The sequence below is a fragment of the Perca flavescens genome, chromosome 10, assembly GCF_004354835.1.
Source record: "Perca flavescens isolate YP-PL-M2 chromosome 10, PFLA_1.0, whole genome shotgun sequence".
Lineage (NCBI taxonomy): Eukaryota > Metazoa > Chordata > Actinopteri > Perciformes > Percidae > Perca > Perca flavescens.
In genome coordinates, this window is record NC_041340.1 from 29412153 (window position 1) to 29437076 (window position 24924).

The 24924-nt window shown below is 40.4% G+C and overlaps 1 long non-coding RNA gene across 1 annotated transcript; it reads right to left on the reverse strand.

The window, feature by feature from the left end:
* Window positions 1-14552: 14552 nt before the first annotated feature.
* On the reverse strand, window positions 14553-24924 carry LOC114562703 (uncharacterized). Its single transcript, XR_003693534.1, has 3 exons — window positions 24725-24924; window positions 14759-14853; window positions 14553-14666 (listed from the first exon to the last, which is right to left on the reverse strand). It is a non-coding gene; the product is annotated as an uncharacterized LOC114562703 (long non-coding RNA).

Sequence of the window (24924 nt, forward strand, 5' to 3'; positions counted from 1 at the left end):
TCTTTCCCTTTTTCCGGAATGAAACAACAAAAAAATATTTTATACAATGCCCTATCTCGTCTATACTGGCTAAAATGAAAGGTAATTATGACAAAAATGATAAACTGGGTTAGTTTAGAATATATAGTCTAGGGGTAATCCAATTTTATTTCTTACATGAGTAATTTTGAAGTTTGTGAATATTATACTGAATATTATACTGATCTCAGTTCTCAGCTAAATGAATACCATTAAACCATTAAAGTGATGGCCAAATGAAGCCTCATAAAGTCTTTTTTTTCTCAGCCCACTAGATGGCACTCTCTGTTTAACAAAGGGTTGAAAGCACACTAAATTGCTATTCCTGGATACAAAAATACAATAAAAATGTAAACAACCAACTGTATAGCTCTTTTTCTCTCTGCTTCTGCCATGGTTAACGCTGGTTTTGCATTACCCAAGCCATTAAGCTCAAAGAACAAACATAGAAAGACATGGATACCATACATAGATACACACACACACAGAGGCCGCAATATAGCTGCAGAAGTCAAAAGAGAGGGACTAATGAGGGAACAAGGAACAGAGACTCCAGAAAGAGTTACAAAGGAGAGGGAGCAGCAAAGAGGGAGGAGGGAGGGAGGCTAACGAGAGGCTGTACATACCCAGATTGTTACTGACACAGCAGACTACAGCTGTGATAAGGACCAGCTGAGCAGTAGGGAAGGACTCTGTTTGCGTGTGTGTGTGTGTGTGTGTGTGCGTGCGTGCGTGCGAGCAAGAAAAAAGGGAAGAAAGTGTGAGAATACAAAGCTAATGAGAGTTTGCCCACTGCCACACAATTGCTGGTGTGCTATCATCACACTACCATGTGAGATTACTGGATGATACATGAAGCGAGTCTTGTTAGCTAGCCATTAGCTGCTCACCAGAGTCACTGTTAGCATTAGTGCGTCAAGTAGGGGAAGATCGACAGCTCTGGAGGAAAAAAGGTTGAGCATTTAATTGATTAATTGTCAAATGACTTTTCAGATGCTATAAAAAAAAGACAACGGCTGCTTTCAGCTCATGGGAATTGCTCTGCAAGTCGTTGCCCTGGTAACCAGCAACTCAGCTTGGAGGCAGGTTTTTTTTTCTGAAGCTGGTGTATTACATGAAATACACACCCTTGGCTATTAGACATCATTGAAAAGTTGTATTCCCTGCTCATGCCATGGCTTGACAATGTTATTGTTTCACACCTGGATTTTTCCCTGTGCAAGTTGCATAGTGCAATAAAACTTGTATCATAAACCGCAGTGAGCAAAACTTTGATCCAGAGAAAAAAAATAGTGTCATGTAATAGTGTTTTGTCTGTCTTTGGTATAAAGTGATATGGGCTGTGTTAATTTATTTCTCGCCTATCCATTAAACGCTCAATGGTGTTTTTTGCCCCCAACTGCTCCTTCCAGGCAGCGCTGCGACCACTGCCTTCAAGGCACCTAACCCTAACCTTAATATAGCCAGGTTTAATAATAAGAAACACTATTTAGCTGTCTAACCAAGTCACAAAAGGGTTAACTTATTTTCATATCCTTGATGGACTTGAAAGTGAGCAAATGGGTGAACACTATGAGACAGTGAGCTGACCAATCAGCTGCCAGCTAGGCTCCATTACAGTTACACCTCAAGTTTCACGTCTCTGCACGTTCTTTTGGCGCTTGCACTCGAGCATAGGAGGCTGCGTTATCCACTTGAGTGTAAAAGAGAGCTGTGCTTGCATCCACTGTGGTCACGGATCCATCACTAGATGCCTATCCGTTTTGGTAAAGAGTTGGGAACATTGTGCAGAGGTCCTTTCCACGGAGTGATTCTGATCCACACGTTTCAGACTACACGGAGTGATTCCGATCCACACGTTCCAGACATTCCCCCAGAGATTCATAGATTCCCAGTCAGGCGAGCCAACCATGTTTGTGACTCTTGACTTTAGACGAATTGCCTGGATCATCTTCTCCATCTTCATTGCGGTAGAGAGTGTTGTTGACAGAGGAGTCTTCTGTAGGACGTGCTGACGTGCTGACCTCCTACGTCCAAGCGTATTGTGTCACTTCCGGTGTTCCCGTGTTACAAACGCTAGTTTGCTGCTCCAGCAAAAACTTACTCAACTCTGCTTTATTGTTTAAATTAGCGGCTATTTGCCTGGATTGCATTTGAATTACAATTGTTCTACTCAAGCACTTATATTTAGCTTCATTTACAGCGACTGACTCGCTGAATTTACAATTGTTAAAACGCTGTTAGCTACTTTAGCTTAGCCATTAGCAATGGCTAATTCCTCTCCTGCTCTTTCTTGCTCTGTGTGTCAAATGTTTAGTTATTCCTCGGCCTCCTTTAGTGATAACGATACATGTAATAAATGTAGTATATTCGCTGTTCTGGAGGAAAGGCTTAGTGAATTTGAGGCACGGCTCCGCGCCATGGAATCAGAATCGTATGCTTCCGTAGCTAGCCAGCGCCATGTAGCTAATGCGGCCCTACATACTGTAGCTTCTGCTAGCTGTACCCCGGCAGACGCCGAGCAGCCGGGTGAGTGGGTGACTGTCCGAGGGAAGCGTAGTGTTAGATCTAAACCAGGGAGTGCACATGATGACGGTCGCTCTAAACCGGAGCGTCTTCGCCTCTCCAACAGTTTCTCCCTAGTCAGTGATACACCCGCTGAGAAGCCAATTCTGGTTATTGGGAGCTCTATACTGCGATATGTGAAACCGGTGGCTACAGTCATATGTGTCCCCGGGGCCAGAGCGGGCGATATAGAAACCCATCTAAAGCTGCTGGCTAAAAAGAACCGTAAATACAGTAAGATCATACTTCACGTAGGGGATAATGGTCATAAATCGGAGATCACCAAAATTAATATTGAGTCACTTTGTGCATACGCAAAGACAATGTCGGACTCAGTAGTTTTCTCTGGACCCCTGCCAAACCTGACCAATGATGAAATGTACAGCCGTACGTCATCCCTCCACCGCTGGTTGTCGGGGTGGTGCCCAGCTAATGATGTGGGCTATGTGAATAACTGGAGGGGAAAGCCTGGCCTGATTAGGAGAGACGGCATTCATCCCACCTGGGATGGAGCCGCTCTCATATCAAAAAATCTGACCGAGTTTATCAGACATAAACCATGACAACCCAAGTTTGATATTAGTAATCAGAGGTGCAGTGCAATGCGCCCCTCTGTGCCTCTGTTGGAGCAGTCGCCCACTCATATTCTAATAAGCACGGTGTCTGTCCCCCGGATCAGATCGGTTAAATCAAAGGTAAACAAAAGATGCGCTATACTTAACAACCTAATTGGAATTAAAACGACTGCAACGATAGAACAAAATAGGAAAATTAGATTTGGACTATTAAATATTAGATCTCTGTCTTCTAAAGCAGTATTGGTAAACGATTTGATATCAGATAATAACATTGATCTATTCTGTCTTACTGAAACCTGGCTGGGCCATGAAGAATATGTCAGTAAATGAAGCCACTCCTCCCAGTCATATTAATACTCAAATTCCTAGAGGCTCAAGCCAAGGAGGGGGAGTTGCAGCCATCTTTGATTCAAGCCTGTTAATTAATCCTAAACCTAAACTAAATTATAACTCGTTTGAAAGTCTTGTTCTTAATCTTCAACATCCAAAATGGAAAAAATTACAGCCAATTATATTCGTTGTTATTTACAGGGCTCCAGGTCCGTATTCTGAATTTTTATCTGAATTCTCAGAGTTTTTATCATGTTTAGTCCTTAAATCCGACAAAGTACTGTTTGTAGGTGATTTTAATATCCATGTGGACATTGACAATGATAGCCTTAGTACTGCTTTCAACTCATTACTGGATTCAATCGGTTTCAATCAGAGTGTGCACAAGGCGACGCACTGTTTTAACCACACCCTCGACCTTGTGCTGGTATATGGTATTGAAATTGAGGATTTAATAATATTTCCGCAGAATTCGGTATTATCAGATCATTCTTTAATTACTTTCGAATTCTTACTACTTGACTATACTAAATTAGATAAAAGCTTCTACACTAGATGCCTATCCCACAGTGCTATAGCTAAATTTAAGGAAGATATTCCAACAGCATTCGACTCTATGTCATGCCTTAACATAACAGAGGACCTTTATGTTAACCTCAGTTCCTCTCAAATTGATACATTTGTAGACGGTGCTACGACTTGCCTACGGACGACCTTAGACTGTGTTGCTCCCCTAAAAAAGAAGATGATGAAGCAAAGGAAACTAGCACCTTGGTATAACTCCCAAACTCGCAAATTAAAACAAATCTCGCAAAACCTCAAAAGTAAGTGGCGTTTCACCAAAGTGGAAGAATCCCGTTTGGATTGGCAAGAAAGTCTCAAAACCTATAGGAAGGCCCTAAGAAAGGCCAGATCAGACTATTACTCTTCACTAATAGAAGAAAATAAGAACAACCCAAGGTTTCTTTTCAGCACTGTAGCCAGGCTGACAGATAGCCACAGCTCTACTGAGCCATCTATTCCTCTAGCATTGAGTAGCGATGACTTCATGCGCTTCTTTAATGATAAAATTATAACAATTAGAGATAAAATTCATCACCTTTTGCCCTCAACTTCTAACAGTTCACCTTTAAATGCAGGACCGCTAGAAAGAACGACTAGTCCCGACATATACTTAGACTGCTTTTTTCCTATAGACCTCCAACAATTAATGTTAAAGATAGCCTCAGCTAAGCCATCTACTTGTCTCTTAGACCCCATCCCAACGAGACTACTCAAAGAAGCGTTACCCGTGGTAAACACTTCATTACTAGATATGATCAATATGTCCTTATTAACAGGTTATGTACCGCAGTCATTTAAAATAGCTGTGATAAAACCTCTTCTGAAAAAACCCACCCTCGATCCTGAGGTCGATCCTGAGGCAAACTATAGACCTATATCTAAACTTCCCTTTCTATCCAAGATCCTTGAGAAGGTGGTTGCTAATCAGTTATGTGATTTTCTACATAGCAATAGTTTATTTGATGACTTTCAATCAGGATTTAGAAAGAATCATAGCACAGAGACGGCACTGGTGAAAATTACTAACGACCTTCTAACTGCTGCAGACAAAGGACTTGTCTCCATTCTTGTTCTACTAGATCTTAGTGCTGCATTTGACACTATTGACCATACCATCCTGTTACAGAGACTGGAACACTTAGTTGGCATTAAAGGAATCGCACTAAGCTGGTTTAAGTCCTATTTCTTTGAGCGATCCCAATTTGTTAACATTAACGATAAACCCTCCAAGCACGCTAAAGTTAGCCATGGCGTTCCTCAAGGCTCAGTGCTTGGACCAATTCTATTTTCCTTATTTATGCTTCCTCTAGGTAATATTATTAGGAAACACTCAATTAACTTTCACTGTTACGCAGACGACACCCAATTATATCTGTCAATTAAGCCAGACGAAAGTGGTCAGTTAGCTAAACTTCAAGCGTGTATTAAAGATATAAAATCCTGGATGACCCACAATTTCCTGATGTTAAACTCAAACAAAACTGAAGTTATTGTGATGGGACCAACACACCTCCGAACTTCATTATCTAAAGATATAGCTACTCTGGATGGTATTGCCCTGGCCTCCAGCACTACTGTCAGAAATGTAGGAGTTATTTTTGATCAGGATATATCCTTCAACGCCCACTTAAAACAAACCTCAAGAACAGCCTTTTTCCGTCTTTGTAACATTGCCAAAATTAGGAATATCCTGTCTCAAAACGATGCTGAAAAACTAGTCCATGCATTCGTTACTTCTAGACTAGACTACTGCAATTCCTTATTATCAGGTTGCTCAAATAAGTCCCTTAAGACTCTCCAGCTGATCCAGAATGCTGCAGCACGTGTTCTGACGAGAACTAAGAGAAGAGATCATATTTCTCCTGTATTGGCATCTCTGCACTGGCTTCCTGTGAAATCTAGGATTGAATTTAAAATCCTCCTCCCAACCTACAAAGCTCTAAATGGTCAAGCATCATCATACCTAGAAGAGCTCTTAGTACCTTATTGTCCTAGTAGAGCACTACGCTCCCAGAATGCAGAGCTACTTGTGGTTCCTAGAGTCTCTAAAAGTAGACTGGGGGCCAGAGCCTTCAGCTATCAGGCTCCGCTCCTGTGGAACCAGCTCCCACTTTGGGTTCGAGGGGAAGACACTGTCACCACATTTAAGAGTAAACTGAAAACCCTCCTCTTTGATAAAGCTTATAGTTAGGGAGTGAGGAGTTGCAGCGTCCACCTAACCCGGCCCACCTGCTTCTCTTCGTAGTCATCACTTTTATTTATTATATAATTAATAATATAGCGAGAGTAGAAGGAGGCAGGCCAGTACAGCCCAATCCGGTTGGGGAGAGTTCTAGCCTGACCAGGCACCTCTCTTTAACCTGCCTCTCTTAGTTATGCTATTATAATTCTAGACTGCTGGGGAAGTTCCTTCCTTCCTATGACACACTGAGCTGCTCTCTCATCTCTACTTGTTACTTTTGTATGCATCCTGTCCCAGAAATGCTTGTTACTAATCTAGCTCTGGGGAGTTTACTCCCCGGAGTCCTTATGTTTCTTCTTCGCAGAGCTATGCTCTGCGATTCTCTGCAATTCCCGGCCGCATCCAGCTGTGTCCTGCTGCATCCGCCGCATCCACCCATGCTTTGCAGCGCCACGTTACATCCCACAACGCCCTGCTGTGATGTTCATATGCATATGAGTAGTCAGGATCCGGTATAGGAGACTGCACTACTCAGTATGACACGATGTGAGCTCAAAGAAACTGGGAAAAAAGGGTTTTGTTATGTGCACACTTTATTATTTTAGTTTGTTATTTTTCATAAATGTGTTTTTGTATGTATGTACAGTACAGGCCAAACGTTTGGACACACCTTCTCATTCAATGAGTTTCTTTTTTATTTTCATGACTGTTTACATTGTAGATTCTCACTGAAGGCATCAAAACTATGAATGAACACATGGAATTATGTACTTAACAAAAAAGTGTGAAATAACTGAAAACATGTCTTATATTTTAGATTCTTCAAAGTAGCCACCTTTGCTTTTTTATTAATAAGGGAAAATATTCCACTAATTAACCCTGACAAAGCACACCTGTGAAGTGAAAACCATTTCAGTTGACTACCTCATGAAGCTCATTGAGAGAACACCAAGGGTTTGCAGGGTTATCAAAAAAAGCAATGGGTGGCTACTTTGAGGAATCTAAAATATAAGACATGTTTTCAGGTATTTCACACTTTTTTGTTAAGAACATAATTCCATATGTGTTCATTCATAGTTTTGATGCCTTCAGTGAGAATCTACAATGTAAATAGTCATGAAAATAAAGAAACACATTGAATGAGAAGGTGTGTCCAAACTTTTGGCCTGTACTGTATATTCCAGTCCTGTGTATTTAATACAGGTTATGTAAACTTACATTCTGGTGTGGTATTCATTTTATTAGTATTCAATTCTCAGGCTCTTAACAATTTAGCGTCTTCTGATTCTGGTCCAAATTCATATTAATGATAATCTCTAAGACTACTTTCGACTACTAAACCTATGTACATTATTACTACTACCCCGTAATAAGGGTTACATTAACCTTAACCTTAAGGCACCATTGGGGGCAAAAAACACCGATAAACCCATTAAACCTTACTTACCTTGCTAAGTAATTGCTGCCCTTCAGAGCCACCAATGCTTAAAAATCAAATGGCGGAAGTGCAGATTTCTGCACTGCACTAAACTATAATAATTAATGGATAAAACTTAGTGTATGTGATGTGATGTATACATATCAGTTCAGATAGTTACCACTTGGAGTCGCTGTCTACTAGACTGTTATATGGACTTTAGTGCGTGTGGTGAGCATGAAGAAGAGTAACTAGCCTAGCTAGCATGAAGCCAGGAGCTCGCACGAGTGTAACGAGTAGTTAATAAAATAGTTAAACGGAATTGAGTCTGGGCATTTTTCATGACATGGTGTCAGAAGTGGCCCATTGAACTCATTGTCTAAGAAAAGAATTAGGTGAAATAACGACATGGCGAAGTTTTATGCGCCGGAACGGTTTGACTTCAACCAGCCGTCAACGTGGCCGGTCTGGAAGCAATGTTTTTCTCGTTATCGGATTGCTATGAAGCTCAACAAAGAAGAGGGTGAAATCCAAGTCAACACACTGCTTTTACGCCATGGGTAAGGAGGCGGAATCTACACCAATTTTTCCAGGTTTTTATTGAAATTCATGCAGTTCAATGTCTTATTGAACTCTGAAATGAAAGAATAGAACAAATAAATAACTGAAGTTAAAAAAGAAATCATGGAATCAATTTATAAACCAAAATGTATTCTAAATGTTTGACTCATCAAAGTAGCCCCCTTTGGCAGATATAACAGCTGAACACACTCGTGGCATTCTTTCTACAATGGAAATCAAATATTCTTTAGAAAGTTCTTCCCAACTCTGTTGCAGAAGTTCCCATAAATGTGTGGCACTTGTAGGTTGCTTTGCTTTCACTTTTCTGTCCACAGACTTAGAGCTCCACTAACTTGAATGAGGATTATATGATCTAATCATGCGGCTCTTCTAGACTTTGCAAATTTATCAGACTGAATGGATCACATTCTCAAAGTGAAACGAGTCATTTCGCTGGGGTTGTGGCACTCAAAAAAATGTATTCACTGATACACAGACGTTTCTTTCCACATGTAAGTCTATGGTAAAAAATCTTTTTGGGCTCTGTGGCATTATGTTTTTTGTTTTTGTAAAAATAGTTTTAGTAATTGTAATTTCACTGTTTGGCCGCTGAGTCACAATGGCTTCAATGCCCGGCACAGATGCTGGGTGCCTCATCGCTTGCCTTTGCATGGGATGCACCATGTTTGTTGTCTACCAGCTCCACCTTCATAATTTGCATAACTAGATCAAGTCACAATGCAGTGGGAAACAAGATTGCTTATCAATATCAAGTGTAATGCAAAGCCCTGTGAACAGAAGCCATTATCTAGATACAGATCACATGTTAATACCAGTTGAAAAAATTATTCTTTCTATCATATAAGTATCATCAAGATGCTAAATACACTATAATGTATTATACTGTAGTTGCCATCGTATGTCTGATTTACCTCATGATTCCCAGCCTAATGTTAGTACTCTCAGTCCTTGCACCAGATGTTGTGCAGCAATAATTATATCATCAGTAATGATATGAACTCCTTCAATGTCTCCAAAGGTTTCACAGTTGCGTTGCTGAAACACTTGCAGATTTGATTCCAAAAGGTAGGCGTTTATATATGTATCTCCCCCATGGGGTGTTGAAAGTGCAAAGCAGCGATGATGCTTTGTCCAGCTTCACCTGCCAGTAGCCATCTTTCCCATCAAGCACAGAAAATATTTTCTTCCCAGCAAGCTTGCTTGAACTCACCAAGACCTTCAAAGACTGTTGGGTGCTTGGTTAGCAGGTCTTCTTTCATCGCTGGGCATTTCACATTCAACGTGTCCACAGCCGCTCTTTTGACCAGGCTCAGCTGTTCACATGCCTCCCCGCCTAAGATGGGTACATGGGAGTGCCTCGATACATAGAATGTAAGGTTTGCTTGGGACCTCGCCGTGGAACATGTGAGTGTGTTCAGTTCAGTTTATTCTTTGTCCCAGAAGGGCAATTTGTGTGCAGCAGGAAGACATCACATGAAAATATACACCACAACCACACAACAATTAACAACTGTTTTAGCATCTAGTTGGTCTGTATCCACTGTTCCAATAAACAGGGCATCTATTTCTGCGTCTATTTCATGTACAGTCTTTCCCGTCTGTATTTGTCCTGTCCCACACATCCTTGCATAATGGTTCTGCTTACCACAACTGTTGCAGGTCACTCCATATGCTGGGCACTGGCGTGGCTGGTGTGACTTCCCACATTTTCGGCATGTGCTACTTTGTACTTTGCTTTGTGTCCATTGCATTGGTTGTTGCTCCTTTTTATTCTGTGGTTGCTTGTCCTTTGGTTTGCGCTTGTGGAGTACATGAACAGCTTTCTCCTGTGTAGCTGCGCCCATTACTTGTATCTGAGCCTTTGCTGTCTCTGCAGCACGACACGTGTCTATTGCTCTCTCCAATGTGAGATTAGGTTCTCTCAAGAGTCTCTCTTTCAGGCGCTGGTTGTTCAAACTGAACACAATCTTGTCTCTAATCATATCATTTTCTGAGGCGCCAAATTCAGTCCTTACTTTTCTGCCTCAGTTCCGTTACATACTTCTTGATTGAGATATTTTCTGCCACGGGATGCGCCCAGAACTGATGTCTCTCAAACACTGTAGTTTTCTTCGGCAAACAGTATGCCTTGAAGGCATCCAAGATTCTACTCAAGTGCTTCTTCACCTATTCCATGCAGCAAAATGGCTACTTGGACCTTCTCATCCTTTTCCTCTGCACCACTCGCGGTCATGTATATCCGGAAGCGCTGTTCCCATCATCTCCAATTCTCTCCCAAATTGCTCATTAATACCAGCGGTGATGGTAGTTTAAACTGTTCCATCTTCGGTTAGCTAGCACGTCCTTCGCGGCTAATCCACCCGTCTCGTACCTGTTAGCTGTATTTAGCACAGAAAACTACGGTGTTTATTCCTTTAGGCAAGATGACGAATCGGACTGACTTCTGACACCAATAGTAATGTAATAGTAATAGTTTGTTGTAATGACTGTAATAGTGAACAGATGCCGATTTCTCATTGCATGTTTATTTTACACTTATAGCCAACTGAAACACAAGCCATACAAGTAACGTGCATACGTCTCTCCTCATACCACATACTACATTGACACTGTATCCTTGCGCAAGTCTCATTAACCTTGAGTGTATCAGTGCTCGGCACTATCTACTACAAAACTGAAATCATGTAAATCATGTGGAGCATGAATTATATGGAAATTGTGACATTGTCTTAAGAGCATCTGCCCATTAGTACTTCACTGGTTACTGCAGTTGAAGGACCTCAAATTGGAAAACAGTTGATCTCAATCAGTAAACAAACCAGTCGGATTGCACGATTAAAACTTGGAATTTCAAATGGTTTAATTCCCTCCAGAAGGTTCCAGTGTAGTGAGGCCTCGCAGAAGAGCAACAAGCTTGCAGTTGGTCTTCTGCGATGGTTAAATCTGCATGTTTGTAGTCATTACCTTAGTCAGTGCACAGAGGCAGAGCTCAGCAGTCTCACTCACTACCTCCTCAAAGCTCACAGCTCCATGAGGTAGATTAGAACAAGCTGCATTGCAAATATCTCTTTGTAATGAGTTTTAATAACAGGATTTCTCTGCTTTGTTACAGATGCACAGTGGGAGGAGGGGGAGGAGAGAGGGTATAAGAGACACAGAAACACAGCAGGTGAGAGAGATGTTTATCTTTCGCTTTGATTAAATCCAATTGTGTTTTCAATGAATTAAAACTCAAAGGATAAAACTGTGATGCACTGAATATACAAGCACATCATGATTATAAGGCATCTTACTAGGTGTTTTTTTACGTAGTTTTTTCTAGGCGTTTTGGCCTTTTGTCCACACAAATGGCTTCTTAGGGCACTGTTAAACAGAGCTTTTGGAAAATTCATGACGTGAGTTTTAGAAATGTCATTTGTGTGTTGTTGTGTAGACAGGGAAAACTGAGTTTCTGGCTTGTAATATCAGTGTGCACCATTACTTCCTTCACAAATGAGGTAACATTTCTTGCACTAGCAGACGTTGCCAAAATAGTACTGGTAACAGGCTTGCTAAATGTAAATAAATGTAAAGTTAAACTTCCATTGTATTGTGGAATGGGGGCATCAGAATGCGCTACGGAGTTCACTGCTACATAATCCAACACTGCCACAACACGGCATCTGACCAGCAACACTGGTCTTGGATGAGACCATCATTCTTCTAGTTGGTGGGTAGCTTCCGGTAACAGCTTTTTTTCAGACTTTTGATTGGCCTTTATTGTCCGACTGTTGGCTTGGCATGGTCTTCACAGTGCTTCAATTGTGTTTTTGAGTTGTCATGTGGAGGGACAGATTTTTCAATGCATGGTGGATGGAATTTTTTTAGAACAACGTAAGGAAAAAAGGCTACAACTTCCGCCCTCTTGCCCCTGTCTTCCCTCCTTAACTATAAACAAACACACACACGTAATGTTCTTTTTTTTTAAGACATTTTAGGCCTTTTTTTTAGGACAGCTGAGAAAGACGGGGAATGCAGAGATGGGGACTCAAGTCTGAGACTCGGACGAGTCGCACTTAAGTCGCACAAACAGTGACTAAAGACTTGACTTGCGACTCAACCTAAAAGACTTCAGACTTGAGCGTCAAAGACTCGTCAACAACCTGTTTTCATGCAATTATTGCTTTTTAAATCTGAATGTATTCATGTATTCTATTTTCTTTTATTGGCGCATATACGTTGGGGAAACGTATGACGAGCTGCATGTCCCCTGTCCTGTGCCATAATGTGTGCGCACAATAATGCATTGACGATGGCGACACCAAGTCCTCCCAGAGTTGTGCCTTTTGTCATTAGTTTTGCTTTCAATAACTTCGTAAACAGTGGCAGTAAGCGAACAGCTACATGCAAGGTGTGTGGCACCAAGAAAAATGAACTTCATCAGGCATCTCAAAACGCACCCAGATAGGTCAGTCACTTTTAGCATATATCGTCACAGGTAACAAGCTAACCATCGCAAAGTGTTGTGCTAATGCTGGGAACAGGCAAATTGTATCTTTATAGTTGTATCCATATGGTGTGACAGACTTAGGTTAATATTTCACCAGGTCGGAGGGCTAGAGGGATGTGTAAAGTAGCAGAAGATTAGACTATACAATGTCCTAAGTTGGAGACCCAATGTAAGTTCTGGATGTAACAAAATTAAGCTAGCTCCATTAAAGCATACGTAATATTTTTGGCTGCAGTGCCCACATTTTATTTCTGAAAAAAACCAAAAACATGATAGAAACGTTTAGTATTGCTATTTCCCCACAGAACACTACACATATGTCAGTTTTATGCAGATTTTATTAGTGGCAAGCTAAATAATTTGCCATGTCATTGCCATGACAGATTTACGGAATTCACCAATGCTAAAAAAGGTACTATTGGAGAGGGACAGAGCAGCATTGAGTCATTCATTATAAAAATGTAATGCATGATGAGGTTGAGCTTTACAGCCAGTTAGTAACACAGACAAGCATGTATTCTCTGGATCCAGATACCAAAATATTGAAAAATACAGTTATGAAATTGAAACAGAGAAACAGAGTTCCCAGAAATTGTGTTTCTTCAGATAGCATTGCAGTAGACCCCATAAAGTTAACCTACAACTGATTTTGTCCTGTACTGTATGGATGGTAGCTACAGGACATGCTTTGAATTCATAAGATTTAACAATACATTGTTAGGGACAGATCAGATGGCCAGAGACTTGAGACTTGACTTGGACTCATGGCAAAAGACTTGAGAATTGACATGGACTCAAGCTCAAAAACTTGAGACTCAAATTGGACTTCCAAAAAATGACTTGTGAACATCTCTGGGGGAATGACAAAGCAAAGGGCTGCAGATCGGAACCAAACCCAAGGCAGCTGCAGCAATGACTCTGTACATAAGTTGCACGCTCAACCAGGTGAGCTACCACTGCATGAAAAGTTGGATTCCCGTCCCCGTAAATGCCTGTAAACGCCCGGAAATCCCCCTAATTTTCGGCAGTTATCGACAATTTACAGGCTGCGAACGTTATTGTCGGAAACAAACCATGACGTATGTGGAGAGCCCCCGCAGAGGTGTTAATGGATCTAATTAGAATATGAATAGGCGCCTGGCCAGAGAACGTCTGGCCTGGCTGGAATTTCCTCACTCCTATTGGATGAAACCACTACTTTTAAACCAGAAAAATCTCTCGTGATTGGTTGACAGGTCTGTCACGGGTTAGGCTATTGGTCAACCTGGGCCATTATTATTATAATATATATTATTATCTCCCCTTTATTATTATTATAATATATATATTATTATTATAATATATATATATATATTTCATATATGCTATGTTGTATATTCATGTCATGATTATCATAGTTAAAATGATTTGCCAGGAACGTGCTGTTTATTCAAAGATAGAGCTTTATTGACACAAAACACAAACGCAATCAGAAAAAAAAACTGTGTACAAAGCACACACAATAAATATGCCACGCTCACGAGAAGCAGCACCGTCCACATCTAACCCACGGCTGGCTCGGAGCTGTTGGTAACCGGCAGCATTCGGTCTGAATACGGTCCATTTTGCAGACGTCTGTGGTGCGTTGTCCTGTAGGTCTATGGTGACGCACTTCCAAATGCCCACCTCACCTGCAGGCAGCACTGTCTCGCTTCAATAAAATTCATAAAATTCAAAAATCAATAAAGACAATCAGTACTGCGTGATATTTATTTATGGCCACAACACATCTATGAATGCACCTGAAAAATATTCACATTAACCAAACGGATCGAATCTTACCCTCTTTTCTTCTCGACCGACTCAGAGCTGAGCTCTTCACAGCTTCTGCCCGCGATGCCACATCTGGTTGTTTCTAGCTGAAGTTCCTGCGTGCTGTCTCGTAATTTGTCTTACAGGCAGCTGGAAAACAATTAAATGAGAGTGGCATGAATAAAAAACACAAGTCACAGTAAAATTAAACATGGAAAGATGAAAAAGTAAAAATTACTTACACACAATGGCGTCATTATCAGCGTCATGTAAATCTGGACTTGCAGACAGCTCCGAGCAAATATAGGTCACAGCCTCGTTATGAGGTGAGGTTAGTCTGTGTAAAAAAAAAAAAAAAAAAATAAAAACTATGGTTAAGATCAGTATCTATTAACGTATATATATGTCCTTACCCAGATAGCAAAAAATATCCACAGGGCTTCTTTTTGCCACCGGCCCTAAGCTGTCGGCTATAGTTGCGTCCCGCTGGCGGGGATGAAACGTTTGCCGCCGAATACGTCACTCCCATTTCTTTCGAGATGCCGCCGGCAGACAGCTGGCGGGCCGACTGCTTCCCTTTCTCTGGCGGTTGCCTCTGTCTAATGGACGGCGGCCGGCTGGTGGCAAGCCGCTTTGAATGTTGGGAGTTGTTTGGCATGTTGGGAGTTAGAGTGGAACTGACAGCGTTTTAACTAATTTTCACATTTGAAGCGATTATAAAATCATAATAGCCTATATGTGAATTACATCAAATAGTTTTTTTGCTCCAAAGCCATTAGGGTTTATAACAGATTCTTGACTCTCTCTCTCTCTCTCTCTCTCTCTCTCTCTCTCTCTTAATGTATTTTTTATTATATTGTCATGTCAACATTTATAATATGAACAATCACACTTGTGTGTTGTGTACATTATGATAAAACAGTATCACCATTTGTAGGAGAAATAAATTGACACACCCTCTAAACGTGGATATATTAACTAAGAAATAGAAATAAGTTCATATATTAAACCCCTTGCCCCTATGTATACACATCAGTCTGCCAGAAATTCAGAACAAGAGGAAGAAAAAAACACCTCCTGTCCTCTCTACCCCCGTAGAAGAAGAACGCCCCCCTCCCCCGCAGTTGTTGGAATTTTGAATTTTCTCACAACAGTCGTTGGAAATAACAGTCGCTTCGCACTCGATGCGTTTTGGCCTGTGCTTCTTCGGTGCAACTTTGTTGTGTATTCAAGGTAAGCGAGTATTTTCACTGTTGATGTAACTTTTCTGTGTCCATGTCCCCGTTGCTAGTTCAGCAACATTTGCTGAAATAAATGACCATGGCTTAACACAATAATTGACTGTTTACCAGCTGTGCCGTGCTTATCATATTATACAGTGCTCTACTGGTTGAAGTAGTGACAGTTAGCTAAAGAAGCGGGTCAAGTCTCCGAATTGTTGCTAACCTCTAGCTATATTGCTATGTTTTCTCCAGGTTATTTTGAATGGACACAGCTTTGTCGCTAATAAGCTAGTTGACTGGCGGCTGTCTGAGCTGACAGAGAATTTTAGAGGTGAGCATTTTACTCTTACTGCCCTAATATCATCTCTCTATACCTAGAAATTTTTCTTAAATGGGGCTTGAATGTGTCGGTGGAAGATTTTGTGAAAGTCACAACTTCTTCGACAGTGTGGTATGCATATCCATATAACCCTTATAGTTAAAGATACTTGTGCCTTGAAATTCAATGTCTCTGATATTTTCAGATTATCTTACTTCTGGAAATATTTAAATATCTGGAAATTTAAATCTGTAATGTCACTTGTTTGTTTATTTACTGAAAGTGTTTTTTTTACATTTACAGGCCATCCACAAACATAAAAGAGGCCCTGGCGCTATCATTGGTTCAGACATTCCCTGAATGATGGATCAGACATTGGCTGTGAGTTTAATTATCTTGGTTTATGGAATTTGATGCTGATTTTAAAACTTTTTTTTTTTTTTTACACACAAAGATGTGAATGCACTATAATAAGCAATGGTGTCTAATGAGATGAAGCGGTCATACGAGACATAATATAGTGTATATGTACATGTATCATTTTCTTCAATTTTGCTTTTAACCATTATTTCTCTTATCAGTACCTGATGTGTGTTATCTCTACTGCTAAACTTTGTAAAAGATTAAAAATGTCCCTCTTAGATATGGAAAGTTCTGTCTTTTTTTCTTCCAGGAAATATGGTATTTATTTATTTATTTTATGTAGATTTCCAGAGACTCCGGAATGAAAACCAAGCTCTGAGGGAGGAGAACCACGCCCTGAGGGAAAGCAATGCACGAGCAGGTGAGAATATGCACTCTTTCTTAAATTTTACTTTTTTTGTGTGTAATGTAGGTTCAAAATTACCATATGCCTTTTCATTTTGTAGCTTCGGATGACAGCGGCCCACTTCAAGAGCAGGTGAAGCAAGTTGGGACAATGCTGAAGACGTTTGCTTGCACTTGGCAATCAGGTAAACTTGCAAACACCTGTGGTTGTTGGTTTAATTCCCACTGGGGCCACCTGTACATGTAGTATACCTAGATATAAATGTCATAGTTTAGTAGTTGAGGGACCAGGACTGACTACTTTATTCTTTTATTCTGGGAACCCCTGTAGGTGCAGATCAGACCCTAATGCTGCGACGTCTTGGAGAGTTTGGCGATGTTATGCGTAGCATGGACAACAAAATGGAAACTATGCAGCAACATTTCAGTGCCAATGGCCCTCATTTATGAAACGTGCGTACGACCTAAAACAGGCGTACGACGGGCGTACGCCGATTCCTACGCAAAGCTCGGCATTTATCAATTTGGACGTGAGTGTAGGCTGCGATAAAATCTCACGTCTGGTCTGAACTCGTGTACCCAAGTTTTTGAGTCAGTGTGGACTTGCGGTGCAGCATATAATCAGTTTAACAGGAGAAGGAGAAGTCATCAGTTGATCACGTATCAGCAATGGCAGATCTGGCTCTTTTAGAAGACCTCTATGCGCCGGTCTGCAACACTGTTTTAGCCTTTGGGGTTCTGCACAACATCACACAGGAAGACACGGTGCCATAAATGTAGCGATGGAGCCAGATGACCCGATGCCCAGAGAGCAGTGTCCATAACAGCCACCAACTGAGGGCTATATGAAGGAGACAGGATATTATTCCTCACTTTTAAAAGGTAGCCTATAGTGTTATGTTTGGCAATGGTATTCAATACAGGAAACATGACAATGCACAACATTTTTATTTATTCTTTTTTGTTTTTGTTTCTCTTTCAAGTGAATGATTTATTTCTGCCATTGACCAAGTTATTTTGGCTTGTTTTTCCAGCCCCTCTGCTGTCAGGAGAAAGGGTCCAGCACGGGGGGGCGGAGGACGCGCTCTCCCTCAGCTGTTGCCTCGTTCCGACGAACACGAGTAAAATAAAAGACACTGCATAAACTCCGCTACCGTATGTTTATTTAATTATAGGTACACCTACATGTAGGACTATAGAAAATATGTCAAGAATGTATAAATTAAATAGGCTAAACTTCAGCTGGAGTCCGATTTACTACGGCAACACTGTTGACCGCATCAGTGATCTCTTTTCATCCCGCATTCTTTCTACAGCCTTTAATACCAGTTTTCAGGCTGCCAAATAGTACACACGTTAGTGCAAATGAACCAGAGATATCAGGGTTTCAATCTCCACCTCTGAAAAGTTCCGCTTCACAGCCGGATTACGTCTCACCATGTCGTAAATTGTAGGGGCGAGGCCTCAAAACCCAGAATATATTGGGGCGTGATATTTAAATGACGATCGTTTTCAGCTGCCGCATTTATCAATGTACAACCGTTCTTACGCTCGGATTGGTGTGATACGAACTTTTCATGAATCCCACGTGAAGCCTGTCGTAAGATGATTTCTGCGCTCATATCTGTGCTGGTTTCTACGTTAGGTTGATAAATGAGGGCCAATGTGTCTATTGGAGAGCCACTGATGAGGCGGTCCAGGTTAACGTTACGCGTTACCTGAAAGGAGCATCTGACCGTGAAGGCGGAAAAAGGCGCCGCACAGCTGAGAGGGACCCACAGCCAACCCCTTAAACCTAGGCTGACTACTGACACCCCCGTATCACTGACAACTGGAACACTTTCTTTATCCTGCAGTCAGTAACATCAAGAAACCAGAAGTGCCAGACTACACTCACCCAATCCACAATATTCACTGTGGAAATTATTTTTTTCTTTTTCTTCTTTTTTTTTTTTTTTTTTTTATTCCCCATGACCCTGCTTTGAGGGCAGCGCCTTGGATGGATATGGGATGGTGAGGTTGTTTGTCCTTTATACAGGCGCACGAGGGATTACTGAAGATATGCCCATTTTGCGCTGCCTCATTCTGGAGATCCCGTAGTCAGGCTTGAAAGACTGATTATCATTACTTAGACTGTCCTGCAATTCTTAGCCCACTACCCCACGTAGACCCCAACCACTCCACACATTCTGATTGGCTGTGTTCTCTACAGCCAGATTTCCTGCTGTTAATTGTGTTTGTTCCCACTTGTTGTCATGTGTAAATTTAATGTCAAAATGTATATTACCTGGTATCCTGCACATTCTTTGATACCAAAGATCTCAATTACTTCCTATTCAATTTCCTGCTTATTTCATTGTTACAGTGCTTAACTATTCTATTTATAAATGTAGCTTGTAAATCCTAGATTATACCTCTAATACTTGATATCTGCTCATTATCTGTTCTGGTACCAAATATTTTACTTAACGTAACTTTAGTTTTGGCTTATTTCATTCAGTCAGTGCTTAACAATGGTATTATAGTTTGTAAATCCTATTTCATACCTGTTACTTAATATTGCACATTAACTAGTACCAAAATTCTACTTTCATTCCATCAGTATGCTTAACTTATTGCTGTTTTAGTTATTCTATTAAAAATAGCTTGGAAATCCTATTTCACCAAATATTCTACTTACTCTGTTTTTAACATTTGCTTTTTTCGTTTTGTCATAGTGCTTAACTTTTATTCTATTGTTAAATAGAACTTGTAAATCCTTGTGTCACAAGTCAGCATTGCAGTTATAATGGTCTGTTCTACTACTGTTTTTACCTCAGTATGTATGTGTAAATATATAATATATTATGTGTGTGTGTGTATTTAAGTGATCTGACACGTCTTGTTTCAATGACAGTTACTGTACTTTGAAATGTTTAAAGCATTACTGCCAAGTCTAAGTAGCCTGTTTAACATACTTCGGTAAAGTTAGACAGAAATTGGCAGATTCGCGGTTCAATAAATCATAAGCGAAACGTGTTACTTACACAATAGGCAGCTCTATCTAACCGTAGGAAGGTAGACAACAAGCTACAACCCGGTTTTTATCCGAAAGTATCGTCTACATATGTGAATAAATCCAATGCATCCCTGTGAGCATTCAGCTTTCAGCCGAGTGTCTAGGGACCGTCTACAAAGTGCAAAACCGAAAGTGGATACAAAGAGAAAAATTCAACAGCTTCACTGTCATTGAGCCTAGCTCTTCCGAAATCACTCCACACATCTATGGCCTCCCTCTGAACACACTACACCCGCTAAGTTTTGAAAATCTGACTCAGCCTATTTATAATGAATTTTTATTGTGAAATATGTCAATACCGTCAATGCTATTGAGTCTAGCTCTTCCAAAATCACTCCACACATCTATGGCCTCCCTCTGAACACACTACACCAGCTAAGTTTTGAAAATCTGACTCAGCTTATTTATAATGAATTTTTATTGTGAAATATGTCAATACCGCCAATGCTATTGAGTCTAGCTCTTCCAAACTCACTCCACACATCTATGGCCTCCCTCTAAACATACTACACCCGCTAAGTTTTGAAAATCTGACTCAGCCTATTTATAATATATTTTATTTAGAGAAATTTCAATACCGTCAATGCTATTGTGTCTAGCTCTTCCAAAATCACTCCACACATCTATGGCCTCCCTCTGAACATACTACTCCCCCTAAGTTTTGAAAATCGGACTCGGCCTATTTATAATGTATTTTTATTTCGAAAAATGTCAATACCGTCAATGCCATTGAGTCTAGCTCTTCCAAAATCACTCCACACATCTATAGCCTCCCTCTGAACATACTACACCCGCTAAGTTTTGAAAATCTGACTCAGCCTATTTATAATATATTTTTATTAGGGAAAAATTCAATACCGTCAATGTTATTGAGTCTAGCTCTTCCAAAATCACTCCACACATCTATGGCCTCCCTCGGAACATACTACACCTGCCATCTTTTGAGAATCTGGCTCAGCCTATTTTTTTATGAATGTTTATATGGGATAACATCCAATAGCTTCACCGTTAGTGAGGCTTGTGCTTCCAAATTTACTCCACACATCTGGGGCCTCGCTACCAACATACTACACCTTCTTATGTTGGAAAAGTAGGCTCAGCCTATTTTATATTATTTTTTATTGTGGATAACATCCAATAGCTTCACAGTTAGTGAGCCTATAGCTTCCCAATGTACTCCACACATCTGGGGCCTCTCTCTGAACATACTACACCTTCTTATGTTGGAAAAGTAGGCTCAGCCTATTTTTTATGAATTTTTATATGGGATAACATCCAATAGCGTCACCGTTATTCAGCCTAGTGCTTCCACATTCACTCCACACATCTGGGGGCTCCCTAACATACTACAACTTCTTATGTTGGTATAGCTGGCTCTGTCTATTTTTAAATAATTTTTATTGTAGAAAAATGCAATAGTTTCACTGTTATTGAGCCTAGTGCTTCCAAATTTACTCCACACATCTGGGGGGTCCTTACCAACATACTACACCATCTTATGTTGGTATAGCTGGCTCTGTCTATTTGTAAAGAATTTTTATTGGGGATAACATCTAATAGCTTCACTTTTATTGGGCCTAGTGCTTCCAAATTTACTCCACACATCTGGGGCATCACTACCAACATACTACACCTTCTTATGTTGGGAAAGCTGGCTCATTCTATTTTTAAATATTTTTATTGGGGATAACATCCAATAGCTTCACTGTTATTGCGCCTAGTGCTTCCAAATTTACTCCACACATCTGGGGGCTCCTTACCAACATACTAGCCTACACCTTCTTATGTTGGGAAAGCTGGCTCAGTCTATTTTTTATTTTTTTTTTGTGGAGAAAAATGCAATAGCTTCACTGTTATTGAGGCTAGTGCTTCCAAATTTAGTCCACACATCTATGGTCTCCCTATCAACATATTACACCTGCTAATTTTTGAACAGCTGGCCCAGGCTATTTTTTATGAATTTGTATTGTGAAAAAATTCAATACCGTCAATGTTATTGAGTCTAGTGCTTCCAGATTTACATCTAGGGCCTCCCTCTGAACATACTACACCCGCTATTTTTGGAAAAGCTGGCTCAGCCTATTTATAATATATTTTAATTGGGGAAAAATGTAATGGCTTCACTGTGCTTCCAAATTTACTCAACACATCTAGGCACAACAGGTGTAGTATACACCTGTTGTGCCTATTTTTTAAAAGTAAGTGCTGTAGTACAACCGGCAGGGGGCTTTGTATGTGTGGAGTAATTTGGGAAGCACTAGAATCAAAAAGAGTAAAGCTATTGAATTTTTTTTCACAATAAAAATACATAAAAAATAGGCTTAGCCAGCTTCTCAAAAAGCGGCGGGTGTAGTATGTTCAGAGGGGGGCCCTAGATGTGTGGAGTAGATTTGGAAGCACTAGACTCAATAACATTGATGGTATTGATTTCTTTCACAATATAAATTCATATAAAATAGGCTTAGCCTGATTCTCAAAAAGTGGCAGGTGTATATGTTCAGAGGGAGACACTACATGGTTGGAGTGATTTTGGAAGAGCTAGACTCAATAACAATGATGGTATTGAATTTTTTCACAATACAAATACATAAAAAATAGCCTGGGCCAGCTATTCAAAAATTAGCAGGTGTAGTATGTTGATAGGGAGACCCTAGATCTGTGGACTAAATTTGGAAGCACTAGGCTCAAAAACTGTGAAGCTATGGGATGTTATCCACAATAACAATTCTTTAAAAATAGACAGAGCCTGCTTTCCCAACATGAGAAGGTGTAGTATGTTTAGAGGGAGGCTATAGATGTGTGGAGTGATTTTGGAAGAGCTAGACTCAATAGCATTGACGGTATTGCAATTTCTCCAAATAAAAATACATTATAAATAGGCTGAGTCAGATTTTCAAAAATTAGCAGATGTAGTATGTTCAGAGGGAGGCCATAGATGTGTGGAGTGATTTTGGAAAAGCTAGACTCAATAACATTGATGGTATTGAATTTTTTCACAATAGAAATTCATAAAAAATAGGCTGAGCCAGATTCTCAAAAAGTGGCGGGTGTAGTATGTTCAGAGGGAGACACTACATGGGTGGATTGATTTTGGAAGAGCTAGACTCAATAACATTGACGGTATTGAATTTTTCCCCAATAAAAATATATTATAAATAGGCTGATCCAGATTTTCAAAACTTAGCGGGTGTAGTAAGTTTAGAGGGAGGCCATATGTGTGGAGTGATTTTGGAAGAGCTAGGCTCAATAACATTGACGGTATTGAATTTAGGCAGAGCCTGCTTTCCCAACATAAGAAGGTGTATTTTGTTGGTAGGGAGGCCCCAGATGTGTGGAGTAAATTTGGAAGCACTAGGCTCAATAAGAGTGAAACTATTGGATGTTATCCCCAATAAAAAGTATTTAAAAATAATCTGAGCCTGCTTTGCCAACATAAGGTGTAGTATGTGGGTAAGGAGCCCCCAGATGTGTCGAGTGATTTTGGAAACACTAGGCTCAATAACAGTTGAGCTATTGGATGTTATCCCCAATAAAAATTATTTAAAAATAGACTGAGCCTGCTTTCCCAACATAAGAAGGTGTAGTATTTTGTTTGGGAGGCCCCAGATGTGTGGAGTAAATTTGGAAGCACTAGGCACACTAACAGTTAAGCTATTGCATTTTTCTACAATAAGAAATATAAAAAAATAGACTGAGCCTGCTTTACCAACATAAGAAGGTGTATTATGTTGGTAGGGAGGCCCCAGATGTGTGGAGTAAATTTGGAAGCATTAGGCTCAATAAGAGTGAAACTATTGGATGTTATCCCCAATAAAAAGTATTTAAAAATAGTCCGAGCCTGCTTTGCCAACATAAGGTGTAGTATGTGGGTAAGGAGCCCCCAGATGTGTCGAGTGATTTTGGAAACACTAGGCTCAATAACAGTGGAGCTGTTGGATGTTATCCCCAATAAAAATTATTTAAAAATAGACTGAGCCTGCTTTCCCAACATAAGAAGGTGTAGTATGTTGGTAAGGAGGCCCCAGATGTGTGGAGTACATTTGGAAGCACTAGGCACACTAACAGTTAAGCTATTGCATTTTTCTACAATAAGAAATATAAAAAAAAAGACTGAGCCTGCTTTACCAACATAAGAAGGTGTAGTATTTTGTTTGGGAGGCCCCAGATGTGTGGAGTAAATTTGGAAGCACTAGGCTCAGTAACAGTGAAGCTATTGGATGTTATCCCCAATAAAAATTATTTAAAAATAGACTGAGCCTGCTTACCCAACATAAGAAGGTGTAGTATGTTGGTAGGGAGGCCCTAGATATGTGGAGTGATTTTGGAAGAGCTAGACTCAATAACATTGACGGTATTGAATTTTTGGCAATATAAATTCATAAAAAATAGGCTGAGGCATATTGTAAAAAGTTAGCCAGTGTAGTATGTTCAGAGGGAGGCCATAGATGTGTGGAGTGATTTTGGAAGAGCTAGGCTCAATAACAGTGAAGCTGTTGAATTTTATCTTTGTATCCACTTTTCGTTTTGCACTTTGCAGACGGTCCCTAGACGCTCGGCTGAAAGCATAACGCTCACAGGGATGCATTGTATTCATCCACATTAGACGGTTCTTTCGGATGAAAACCGGGTTGTAGCTTGTTGTCTACCTTCCTACGGTTAGATAGAGCTGCCTATTGTGTAAGTAACACGTTTCATCTAAGATTTATTGAACCGCAAACCCGCGAATCTGCCAATTTCTGTCTAACTTTATCGAAGTGTTTAACATCCAAAGACAGTCACTGTACAATCAAGAGTTAATAAACAATACAGACTAGCTCGCCATTAATAATCATATACTTACGTTGACTTCTTCTTTTCTGTGAGTGCATCTTTGGAGCCCCGGAGGAGACATGGAGGAGAGAAACAAACCGCTCCAAACGTCTTGAACACCTCCTGTGTGTTTCCAAGTGAAGTTTAACAGAGTGTACCGACAACTCTTTTAGCAGTTGGCCTGAAATATTCCCATATTTCGGAAGTTTTTGCTCCAACTCTCAGACTCAT